The following is a 12,733-nucleotide window of genomic DNA, read 5'->3' on the forward strand; positions in this document are numbered from 1 at the left end:
CCACGGAGGGGGTACCTCACCTTCTCCGTACTCCCCCACCCCATGCATGTGCATGCAACACCCCCCCCCGCACATGCATGCATGGGTCTCCCACACATGCATGCGCATCTCCCACATGCACGGCAGAAACCTGAAAATCAGCTGGCCGACAGGAGGTGCATGCACATGCATGGTGGAGCTGAGCTGGGTGAATGCTCGAGTGCCCACAGAGAGGGCTGAGCATGCCACCTTTGGTACACGTGCCATAGGTTGGCCATCATGGGTATAGTGCAATATTAATGCAATATTGGGTTTTCAATTTAATTGTATAGAATGTGAAGGATCTGTGTTTGTGTTTTATTTTTATAGTTATAATGTAGACTGAAGATGGCATTTAATTTCGTTGTACAAGGGGCAATGACAATAAAGCAAAGGAAACTAAACTCTCAAGGCCAACAGAGCCTTTCATCTAGCCCCAGTCCTCACGTAGCAGTTCCAGTAAATATGAATCAAAATAGCATAAGAAAAGATCACAAGCAATAAATCTTCTAGGCTGGAAAATTATAATCCACAAATAAATATTCCCCTCACTTGCTTCATTAAATGATGCAAATTTAGAGATGATTGCAGCCCTTGAGTTGTAATATGCAGATCACTTACATACATTTCACTTCGGCTTGCAACTAGGACGGGAGCAGGAAGAGTAAAAGAGCTAGATGCTTTATTTTGAAAAGAATTATTAATGTGAGTAGCACTAAGCACCGAACTATGCGGATCATCAGATAAATATGAGTTGCCGTTACTTTCAATAAATCATTCTTCCCTGGCAGCAATATAGTGATAGGTGAGGAAGCAAAAGATTAAAAGGTCCTGGCAGGTGTTTGAAATTGCCAAAAGCTGTTTATTCAGCTTTGCTGTTAAATTATTAAGGCAATGAACTTAAATTATCCATATATAGCAAACATGAAATGCTCATTTCTAGCAACCAGTCACTTCTCTAAATGCTGGAGTCAGCATCTTTTGAATGAATTTGCATTGTGTCCCCTCTGGTGTTCAAAGTCCATTTTAGATCAGTGTTATATGATACGTGTGTTGGGAATGTAATCTAACGGTTGGGTTGGCAATATATAAATCATATAATAATGCTACACCTGTTTCTTTAAATCATACTATAAAATGTGATTGGTTGCTGTTTTCCTCAATCGGCCATAAGAGGGAGCCAGAATGACTGTTAGCTCTCTGTTTGTTAGATGCTGGGCTGATCTGAGTGTTTTGGAAGCTGGCTGTTAGAAAGTGTTGTGAGCTATTGTAAGTTTTGCAACTGCTAGCAAACTTTGAGTACTGAACTGATTATGTGATACTGGACTATGTTATTTTGATTATCCCTTAACTGAAAGACATTGATGACTGACTGTCTTATTCGTGTATTACTTGGACTGTTTGATGGACTCTGATACCTCTATTGTGACACATTTGTAAACTTCAAATTTCATTGGAGATTGTGGTAGATAAAGAGGTTTCCAATTTCATCAAAGAAATATATTTACATTTAAATGTACTTTCTCTATTATTTTCTCTCTCACACACACATATACAGGCAGTCCTCGACTTCTGAGCACAGTTGAGCCCAAAATTTATGTTGCTAAGTGAGAAATTTGTTAAGTGAGTTTTGTCCCATTTCATGGCTTTTCTTGCCCCCATTTGCTAATGGAATCACCGCAGTTGTTAAATTAGTAGCACCGTTGTTAAATGAATCTGGTTTCCCCATTGACTTTGCTTATCAGAAGGTCACAAAAGGGGATCACATGACCCCGGGATAATGCAAATGTCACAAATGTCAGTTGTCAAGAATCTGAATATAAATCACATGAACATAGGGATGTTCCAATGGTCATAAGTGTGAAAATGGCATGTTACTTTTTTCAGTGCCATTGTAACTCCGAATGGTCACTAAATGAACTGTTGTAAATTGAGGACTAGCTATATAAGCTCCCACACTCTCTTAAAGTAATAGACTGAGTGTCAAGTTCAGCTGTAACTTACGTGAGGTCAGATCTGACTCTCTGTCAGGTTTCTGAAAGATGCCCTAATTAATTTATGAGCCTCGAGCCAAGTTTCAAAAGAAATCCAGTCATTTATTAGGAACATTTCAGCAATACCCGACTGAGTCGGATCTGACCTCATGTAAGTTATGGCTGAACTTTGTCTCTGTTTCCCCCCCTCCCCTAAGACTGTGTCATAAATCACATTATCCAACGAGGTGCTCTAGCAGGCTGTAGAATCCCATACCTCACAAGACTGCTGTGGTAATCTGAGATCCGACTCTAGCCGAAGGTATGTGTGGAATGCGCTCCCCCCTTTCCTCACATGGCAACTCGATCACAGACATGGAAATGCTTTATGAGTTGACATTCAGCATTTACTAGGGCCATTCAGATCATTGGATTCCACCACCTGAGTATACAGTAGTTTGGTCCTCTGTGGTGACCAAGCCATTCAAATATGATAGTTTAGAATAAAAAACATATAACTATGGCAAATCCCATTTATCAGATCGGATTGAGAGCCACATGGATATTTTGGGAATTCCCCTGAACTGAAATCTGAGTGGAGAAGCTCAAGTGGTGTTGATGGCCATCAATGTTTTTACCAGCTTAAATCGCTTCCCTTATGACCTTGGTGTAGAAAGTGAACTTTCCATCAGAATCCCATGCAAATAATGATTTAAGTGCTGAATAGTATAACACTTTCTGCACTGGTTTCCTTTTAAGAGACAGTTTGGAAACTTCAAAATGTGCAAAATGTAAGGAAGGAAAGGTGAACAATTTATTTAACACCTCCTGGGATTTGCATTATGAGTGAACATCAAAGTCTTCTGCAGTTATTGAAAAACTCTGGCTCCATACATAAATTCTACAATGCTTCCAAACCTCCCTATAGCAAGTGCTAGATTAGTAGAAATGAAGAGGAGAATGGCTATACAATTGTGACATGCTATATCAATCAGGGAAACCTTTTAAAGGCCTCTAAAGATTCGTCTTTCTTACACAGAATTCTTTGTAATTGGATTTTTGGAACTTAGATGCACATTAATTGCATTTATTTACTGGACTTTAGAATTTTTATTGGACTAGATGTTTTGATCCTATTATTAATTTTCAGCTGTACAGCTTTTGAAATATATAGGTGTCATGTTTTAGATGTCTGAAACTGCTGCCAGACGGTTTTCAGTACTAAAAAATAGCTTTTTATGTTTTAATTTAAAAAAAAAAGATGAGCTGTGAAATGTTTATAGTGCAATCTAATGCCAGGGACACTGCAATGCACTGCAATCAGAGACAGTATCCTTCAAGATTGAGCGCTATCACAGGCAGTTCATTGTGTCCAAGTATAATCTTGTCCCGGTCTTACAGAAAACAGATTGTGGGTCATTTTTTAATAGTAAAGGTTGTGTAGGTCAGAGGAGGGCAGAGGGAAGGAATTGTCCTTTCCTGGCACGATATCCATCTATATTTTGGTATTTCAGGATATTTTCTTCCCATAAGTGCAATAAATGTGCTCAAAAAGATGCTTCAAAGGGGGAATTGATGAGAGCAGAAGCAGGACTGAAGTTTTTCTATAATCCCCAGATGAATAGCAATTGCAATTAGATCCAGATCCCACTTAATTGTGGTTCACAGCACTCTGTAAGCGATTTACAGAGTCAGCACATTGCTCCCAACTATCTGGGTCATCATTTTACCGACCTTGAAAGGATGGAAGGATGAGTCAACCTTGAGCCGGTCAGGATTGAACTCCTAGCAGTGAGCAGAGTCAGCCTGCAATACTGCATTCTAACTACTGTGCCATCATGGCAGGCTGTCCTTTCTGTTATTAAAATCAGGTCATCCAATATTTGATCAAGTTGAGAATGATTGGTCATCTAGTTTGGTTTTAAGTTTGGAGCAGGTCACATGATGTGCATATATTTGCTCTGATACCTACCAGACTCTTTGTCCTATCTGTTTTAAAAGGTCTAATTAAAGTATTAAATAGGAAATTAGATAAGGTAACCTTTATTGTCATTTTTTACTGTGAGCACACTGGCAGACATTAAAAATTAAATTCTGTTGCCCGCTGTCAAAAAGTGTGCGTGTGTGCGCCTGCGCTCACGTGTCTGTATACACATACACACACATGCATATACACATACACAGACACACAGACACACACACAGAGAGAGAGACATAACACATACATATTCATGTTGGGATTGATGTCTTTGTCCCCACAGAAATTGATATGAGTACCCCCCCCTCATTCCACATCTGAAAAGTGGGATGTTTTATCTTTTTAGTGAAGACTTTCATTGTACCTCTTGGAAAGCCTTGCATTTCTTAGTGTTTTCCCCAGAAATTGTTTGCATACAACTTGAAATTTTCATATACAGTCAGTGCTATAGCACAGCATCAATGTATTGCATGTCCCCACCCCATACATACATCTAGTGTACTTCCAGAACTTCTCCATTGTGGGTTGCTTCATCACTGGAAGCTTTCAAGAAGAGGCTGGACTGCCCTCTGTCAGAAATGGTGTGGGGTCTCCTGATTGGGTGGGGGGTTGGATTAGATGACCTACAAGGTCCCTTCCAACTCTGTTATCCCCTTATTTCCTTTATATTGAGCCTTCATGTCACACCAAAATGCCCCCCATGTCAGAAAATGCTGCAGAAAGATAAAGGAGCAAGAAAGCTGTGCTAGGCAAGCAGATGCCCACTCAAATCATGTTGGATAACATTACTTTAAAATGCCAACCATCTTGGGTGACTTCCATTAATCAAAATACTGCAAGGAGCCAGGCTCTGCTTAACAAGCCTTTTAATTAGGAGTTCCTAATCGGGATTGTAATATGGTCAGACAATCTTATAGATTCAATAAATGAAATTTAATTTAATAAATGACAAAACAAGTGACAAATTTTCTATTTGACCCATTAAATGTAAGCTTGCAAACTGCAAGTCCTTCTCTAAAAGTCAGCTCACTTCTTTATTCTGGTGTGATGGTTAAATACTCCGAATTGTTAAAGCTGAACCACATTGTTGCAACTTGGACCATAAGAAAGGCTGAGCGCCAAAGAATTGAGGCCTTTAAGCTGTGGTGCTGGAAAAGACTCCTGCGAGTCCCTTGGACTGCAAGATTATCCAGGTCAGTCCTAGAGGAGATCAACCCTGATTGCTCTTTAGAAGGCCAGATCCTGAAGATGAGACTCACATACTTTGGCCGCCTAATGAGAAGGAAGGACTCACTGGAGAAGAGCCTAATGCTGGGAAAGATGGAGGGCAGAAGAAGAAGGTGACGACAAAGAATGAGGTGGATGGATGGATGGATGGAGACACCGAAGCAGTAGATGTGAGATTAAATGGACTCCAGAGGATGGTAGAGGACAGAAAGGCCTGGAGGAATGTTGTCCATGGGGTCATAATGGGTTATACACAACTTTGCAACTAACAACAACAAATGTTGTGTCGGCAGGCCTGGGGTTGATGAGTTCCCCTCCCCTCTCGACTTGTATGGCTGTATGACTCTTGTGTATTTTAATTACGTGTATTGTGTTTGTATCCCCTTTTCCCCTTTCGACTTGTTCGCCACCCTGAGTCCCTCCTGGAGAAGGGCGGCATACAAATAAACTAAATCAATCAATCAAATCAAATGCATGAGTTATGGCAGCAGGTCATCATTTTGTAAGCATTGTTGAAACAACCATTGGAATGAGCACTGCACAACTCAGAATGCTTCATGGAAAGCAGGGGTGAAATTCAAATTTTTTTACTACCGGTTCTGTGGGCGTGACTTGGTGGGCATGGTGTGGCTTGATAGGTGTGGCAGAGGAAGGATACTGCAAAATCTCCATTCCCACCCCACTCTGGGGCCAGCCAGAGGTGGCATTTCCCAGTTCTCCAAACTACTCCAAATTTCCGCTACCGGTTCTCCAGAACCTGTCAGAATTTGCTGGATTTTACCCCTGATGGAAAGAGAAATTGAGCAAAATGTACCATTTTCCCAGATCACCACTACCCAGCCTTTTCAGAAGTCATCCAAAGGCTTTCCAAAAGCAGGAAGAGTGGAGGAGAGAGAGAAAATTACACACTCGCTGTCCTCAATTTCAGCAAGCAAGGATGGGAAATCATACAATTCCCTTTCTTGTTCTCCAAGAGCATTTAATGAGTCTCACCTATGCCAGTTGGCTGGAGGACAGCCTTCTCTATTATGAGAATTAGGGCTCTCTTTCTATTAATGCTGGGGGTCTGCTCCTTTTTCCAGTTTGCTAGAAGACCAATATGATAATCTTGGCAGGATATCAGTAATGAGCGAGAGAAAATAAATTCCAAGTACTACCAACTGGCCAAGCAGAAGACATTTCTCTAGGAAGCACTTTGAAAATAAGCTACTTTCATGCCTGGAGATTTTCATCACAAGGAAGCAACTAAACATTAGGGACAATGACTGGTGTTAGTTTGTTTTTTGATCAACGTGTAAAATTACAGAGGGAAATGTCCATCTCAGTGCCTCTCATGTACTCCGGTGAATCTAAAGTAATGGTGGTACCAAAATCATAATGGAGAAAAACAGGAGCCAATTCTTCTATTTCTATTTTCAATTTTTCTATGGGGTCTGCCAATAAAGAGGTTCTTGTTACAGCATATAGAAATCAAACCATTTAAAGCAATTTTAAATTTAGATCAACTTAGAGAGCCAAAACCGATATTATGTTCATAGCAGGGTGTCCCTTGCTACTTTGCATAGCATCTGCTCAGTATAATTCTACCAGCCAATAGGCAGTCATTTAGTGAAGGGGCTTTTGGGTTAGGGGGGAGTTCGTTTGAAGCTTTGTTTCTTTGAAGAATTTGTAGCGAATTGTACAAAGCATGTTTCTACATACATACGTGATTCAACTGAGTACAAATTTACCAGATGTCACTTTTAAATCAATGAAATTAAGGAAACAAAGATGGCATTGTAACCAACTGCTACAAAGCGTATTTGAGAGACTCTCCTTTACCTTCTGGCAAGAATCGATGTTAAATTCTTGCTTACTGAGATGCCAGAACTACAAAAGGAGCATTTAATAACTTCTGCGCCCGAATCATCGCAACACATTTTGCTGCTTGGGATGTAAAACAAGATGGCACCATTTCCTGTTTCTTGCAAACAAGAAGACTGGAAGGCATTCCTTCCACACCGCTGCTATGGAACAGCATCCTCTAAACTGGTCTTCCTCAACCTTAGAATAAGTGTGGACTTCAATTCCGAGAATTCCCCTAGCCTATTTTACGACTGCCTCCCAGAAGATGTAGAACAGTGTTGGTGAACCTTTCCGGCACCGAGTGCCGAAAACAGAAGTGCATGCGTGTGCCGGAAACCAGAAGAGCAGCCACCCAGTGCGCATGCTCATTCCAGGAAGGTGATCTTCCAGGTTCCGGCATGTGCATGCACACCGCCCAGCTGGTCTTCACACACCAGATACCGGAAGATCAGGTGGCCAGTGCACATGCGCATACTGGAAACTGGAAGATCATCTTCCTGGCATACGCATGTCCTCTGGGGAGCTGCTCTTCCAGTTTCTGGTGCTCCCGCACACATGAAGACCAGCTGGTCAGAGTGCCGGAACCCAGAAGAGCAATGGACGACGGCTCGTGTGCCCGGAGAGATGGCTCTGCGTGCCACTTCCAGCACAGATGCCATAAGATCGCCATCACATGTATAGAATTTTAACTTTGTTCTCTTATTTGGTGTGTTCAGAGATCTCTAGATAGTTTTGGTGACAAATTGCCCACTTTTCTTTTCTGGGTTTATCTACAATAGAAGAGAAATATAGAGCAGATATTAGAAGGTGAAGAAAGAGATGAGCTGCCCGTTGTAGCTACAAATTGTTATTTAATTTGGTGGATGGCAGCAAAGACTGAGGTGGATGGAACAATAAAGTGAAATGAATAGTAGTCATATCATATGTAGCTGGAGTTGGTATGTCTCAAACCAGTAACTCTGCAACGTATTCCGGAAAATTTTATGATGCAATTCATATTTCTTGAAATTCAAAACTTTCATCTCTAGTACTTTGCAAGATTTATTCCCCATACTGCACAGCAACAGCTCTATTCTGAAAGCCTGACATGATTGCTACCTAGTTTTCTATTTTAATAAGAATATGCTTATTAAAAATTCTTGCCATATTCACCATACATACTGTATACCATTTTATTCTTTTGGTAGTTCCCCTATAAACATCCATTGTGTAAAGCCAGCACAGCAGGTAGCCAAACTTCAGTGTGATAATAACTGAGTTGTATCATTGCCATCTCCTAAAACCTCAGCACCAGCATGAGGGTCAGATGCCAGGGCAAGCCAGGAAAAAGAAAGGGGCATTCTGTCAGTGTAGCAAAAATCAAATGAAAAATGAAGCTGGCTTAACCTCCACACCGCCTTTGCCCCCTTTCGGGAAAGCTTCCAAGTCTGCAAGACACTCATATATATTAGGATTCTTGAGATATGACAGTAGCTATACTGTATAACTGATATTAATATTCATACGGCATTGTGGGACAATTTGAAACATGAAAAATGAGAGGGAAATTATGGGAAAGGAGACATCCCCCCCTAACTTCCCTTCCCTACTTAATGAATACATGATTTTATTATTCTGTTTAATCATTAAAAGAATGAAGTGGATAAAAGAGGAATGTCAAGATGCAAGAACATCATTGCCCTTGAATATTTTCTTAGCAATTGATATGAAAATTAAAACTACTGGTTGCAGTGAATATATATTTTAAATAGTAAGTGCAGGAAAGATTCTGATCTGTCTGAAGTATGAAACCAGAGAAGGGATTGCAAAATAAATTAGAAATCTTTAGCCATAGCACAACTAGTCACTTATACTACAAAACTAAGAATATGTATCTGATGTGACAGCAGATACAAGGAGGAGAATTCCCTCTTGTGTCATTAAAATTAATTTGGAATAGTCCTTCTCAAAGGACTTTGTATGGTTATTAGGGATCTGAATATGCAAACTGGACTATGGTACAAGGAGTGTTAATGAACTTCTCTACTGGAAGCAGTGGTGGGTTGGAATTTATGTTACTACTGGTTCACTCATGTGTGCATGCTTGCATGATTGCGTGACACTTCTGTGCATGCACAGAAGCGTCCAGGCGTGTGGACGGAGCCTCCCACTGCCACCACTATCGGTTTGCCCGATCCGAGCCAAACCGGCAGCAATCCACCTCTGACTAGAAGCCATCACTGGAATGCGACATTCTTTCATTTCCAGTCTGAGCATCAAGATCAATGATTTAGATGAGAGGATAAAAGGTAAACTCATCAAATTTGCAGACAAATACCCTGCAAATAGCCTAGAGGAATAGCCAATACTCCAGAACAGTGGTTCCCAAACTTGGCAACTTTAAGACTTATGGACTTCAACTCCCAGAATTCTCCAGCTCTGCTGGCTGGAGAATTCTGGGAGTTGAAGTCCACAAGTCTTAAAGTTGCCAAGTTTGGGAACCACTGCTCCAGAAGATAGGTTCAAGATACGAAGTATATTGACAGACATGAACACTGGGACCTATTTAACAAGATGAAATTCAGTGGTGAGAAAAGTAAAGTTCTATATTTAGCAAGAAAAGCCAAATGCATAGGTATAAAATAGATCAGTGATGGCGAACCTATGGCACATGTGACACAGGTGGCACACAGAGCAATTTGTCAGGGTGCGTGAGGCTTGCTCTGCGCGCGCTGGCCAGCTGACTTTGGCCTTCTTTTGAGGTCATTTTTCGCTTAGCCTCCGGAGCATGAAAAACCGGCCCTACAGGCAAACCGAAAGTTCAGGAACAGACTTCTAGTTTGCTCGTAGGGCCGGTTTTAGCCCTCCGGAGCTTTCAGGAGCCTTTAGGAGGCTTCCCTGAAGGCCCAGAGGGCAAAAAACAACACTACGAGCAACCCAGAAGTGACTTCCAGTTTGCTCTTAGGGTCATTTTTTGCCCTTCAGAGCCTTCAGAGAAGCCTCCTGGAGGCCCCTAAAGGTTCCGGAGGGCTAAAACCGGCCCTACGAGTAAACCGGAAGTCCATTCCCGAACTTCTGGTTTGCCCATAGGGCCGGGTTTTTGCATTTTGGAGGCTTCAGGGAAGCTCCTGAAGTCTCCGGAGGGCCTCCGGGTGGGGCAGGGGAGGCTGTTTTCACCCTCCCCACTCCTATAAAGCCTCTGGAGCCTGGGGAGGGTGAAAAAAGCATGCCAAAAATGGGCGGGAGTGCTGGACATGCGCACATGAGTGCTGTGGTCATGCACATAGCATTATGGGTGTGGCATGCCCGTGCACGACCCCCATGTGCTCCCCCTGCTTTTGGCACGCGGGCCAAAAAAGGTTCGCCATCACTGGAATAAGAAATACCTGGCTCAACAGTAGGAACTGCAAAAGGCATATTAAGTGGGCAATCACTTAAATATGAGCCAGTAGTGTCCTTCACCTGTCAAAAAAGCCAATGCAGTCCTGGACTGCCTTAACAGAGGGATAGAATCAAGATCACGTGAAGTGTTAATACCAGTTTATAATGCCTTGGTATGGCCACACTTGGAATATTGCATCAGTTTTGGTCTGTGTGATACAAAGATGTTGAGATTGTAGAAAGAGTGCAGAGAAGAGTAACAAAGATGATTAGGAGACTGGAGGCTAAAATGTATGTAGAACGTTTGCAGGAATTGGGCATGTCTATTTTAATGAAAAGAAGCACTGGGGTGATATTATAGTAGTGGTCTAATATCTAAAGAGCTGCCACAAAGAAGAGGGGGTCGACCTATTTTCCAAAGCGCCTGAAGATAGGACAAGAAGCAGTGGGTGGAAACGAATGAAGGAGAGAACCAACTGAGAACTAAAGAGAAATTTCCTGACAGTTAGAATGATTAATCAGCGGAACGACTTTGCTTCCAGAACTTATGAGTGTTCCAACACTGGAACTTTTAAGAAGAAGTTGGAGAAGTATTTGTCTGAAATCATATAGGGGTCACCTGCTTGAGCAGGGGTCCCTTCCAACTCTGTTATTCTGTTAGTCTGTTAAATAGCCAAAAATGCAGGGCAGTTGCTGAGTCCCCAATATGCAGTCATCTGACCACAAGGACTCCCAGGTGTCAGAACTTTGAATTCAGATCATAAGTACCTTTTTTCAGGTCCATGGGAACTTTAAAGCATTGCTAAGCAACCCATCATTAAATGAGGACTATCTGTTCAAAAATCCAAAAGAAGTGTTATCTCAATAGAACTCAGAAAGATGATAACATACCAGAAAAATGATATTATTACCTGCTCACTAAAACTGGGAATTAAATAGTCACTTCTGTGTGACAGCATATTAGGGGAATAAATAGAGAATTTGCAAGGAATATAATACAAATAGTACTAAGAACTGTACAGAGAAAAACAAGGGGCATTACAGCCAGACTTTAGATATGTTTTCATGCAATATCCTTGTACAAGACAGAATATTACCACTTACCATTATTGCAACACAATTTCAGTTCTGTTTTAACATGCTGTGTGGCATCTGTTATGTACAGTATTTTAGCAGTTTCTACCTTCTGGGCAGGAAATAAAAGAAAAAAGAACATTTTAGGGAATATCTAACCATGTGACAGGCTTTTTTCAAGTTTGCACATGTACTTTCACTCTGAATGCAGAGTCTCCAGCTCCTTAATGAGAATGCCTTTCCTTTGGTCCTAGTCTTTCTTTAAAGTAAACATAGCATAATAGAAATTATTCCCTTAATCAGTAGAGAAATCATATCTGTTTCTTTCTTATGAAACTAATGGATTAGATAGAATTATTTTATGGATCAATCACAGGTTTTCACCACTTTGGATGTCTTTTCTGTCCATACAAGCCTCTACAAGCTTTTACATTTTTATAACAGAATAACAGAGTTGGACTGGACCTTACAGGTCTTCAAGCAAACCCCTTTGCTCAGGCAGAAAGCCCTGTGTACCATTTCAGACAAATGGTTGTCCAATCTCTTCTTAAAAACTTCCAGTGTTGGAGCATTCACAACTTCTGGAGGCAAGTTGTTCCATTGATAAATTGTTCTAACTGTCAGGAAATTTCTTCTTAGTTCCAAGTTGATTCTCTCCTTGATTTGTTTCCATCATTGTTTCTCGTCCTGCCTTCTGATGTTTTGGAAAATAAGTTGACCCCTTTATATGTAGAGGCTTGTCAATGTAGAGCTGTAAATTCATAAAATTCCCATAACTTCTAACTGCGAGATGATGTCGCAAATAGGTTATGATAGAGATAATCTGATCATCAATGCTTAGTAACTAATGAACCAATCCTAATAATATGCAGATGTCTCTCCATTCCTTCAATCACTAAATGCCTTACTTTTTCATGAAAACTATTCTCTTTGGGTAAAGATATCTTGAGACAACTCCATACCTAGAATCTATATCTGTTTTGATCTTATTTAGAAAATCAATATATTAGGAAAAAAATGGGGCCATCCATCAGTCTATCTATTGCTCCATTTGTCTATCCATCTATTCATCTTCCTGTCTGTCCATTCATCTGCCTGTCCATTTCTTTAACCATCCATCTCTCTGAATGTCAGTCTGTCTGTCCCTTGGCCCGTCCATCAGTTCATCTCTCTCCCCATCCATCCATCTGTCCAGTTGTCTGCCTGACTGGCTGTCCATCTGTTGACCCGTCTGTCAGTCCATCAACTTATCCATCTG

The sequence above is a fragment of the Thamnophis sirtalis genome, unplaced genomic scaffold (assembly GCF_051295495.1).
Source record: "Thamnophis sirtalis isolate CommonGarterSnake01/CBP01778 unplaced genomic scaffold, rThaSir2_p1.2 scaffold_12, whole genome shotgun sequence".
Lineage (NCBI taxonomy): Eukaryota > Metazoa > Chordata > Lepidosauria > Squamata > Natricidae > Thamnophis > Thamnophis sirtalis.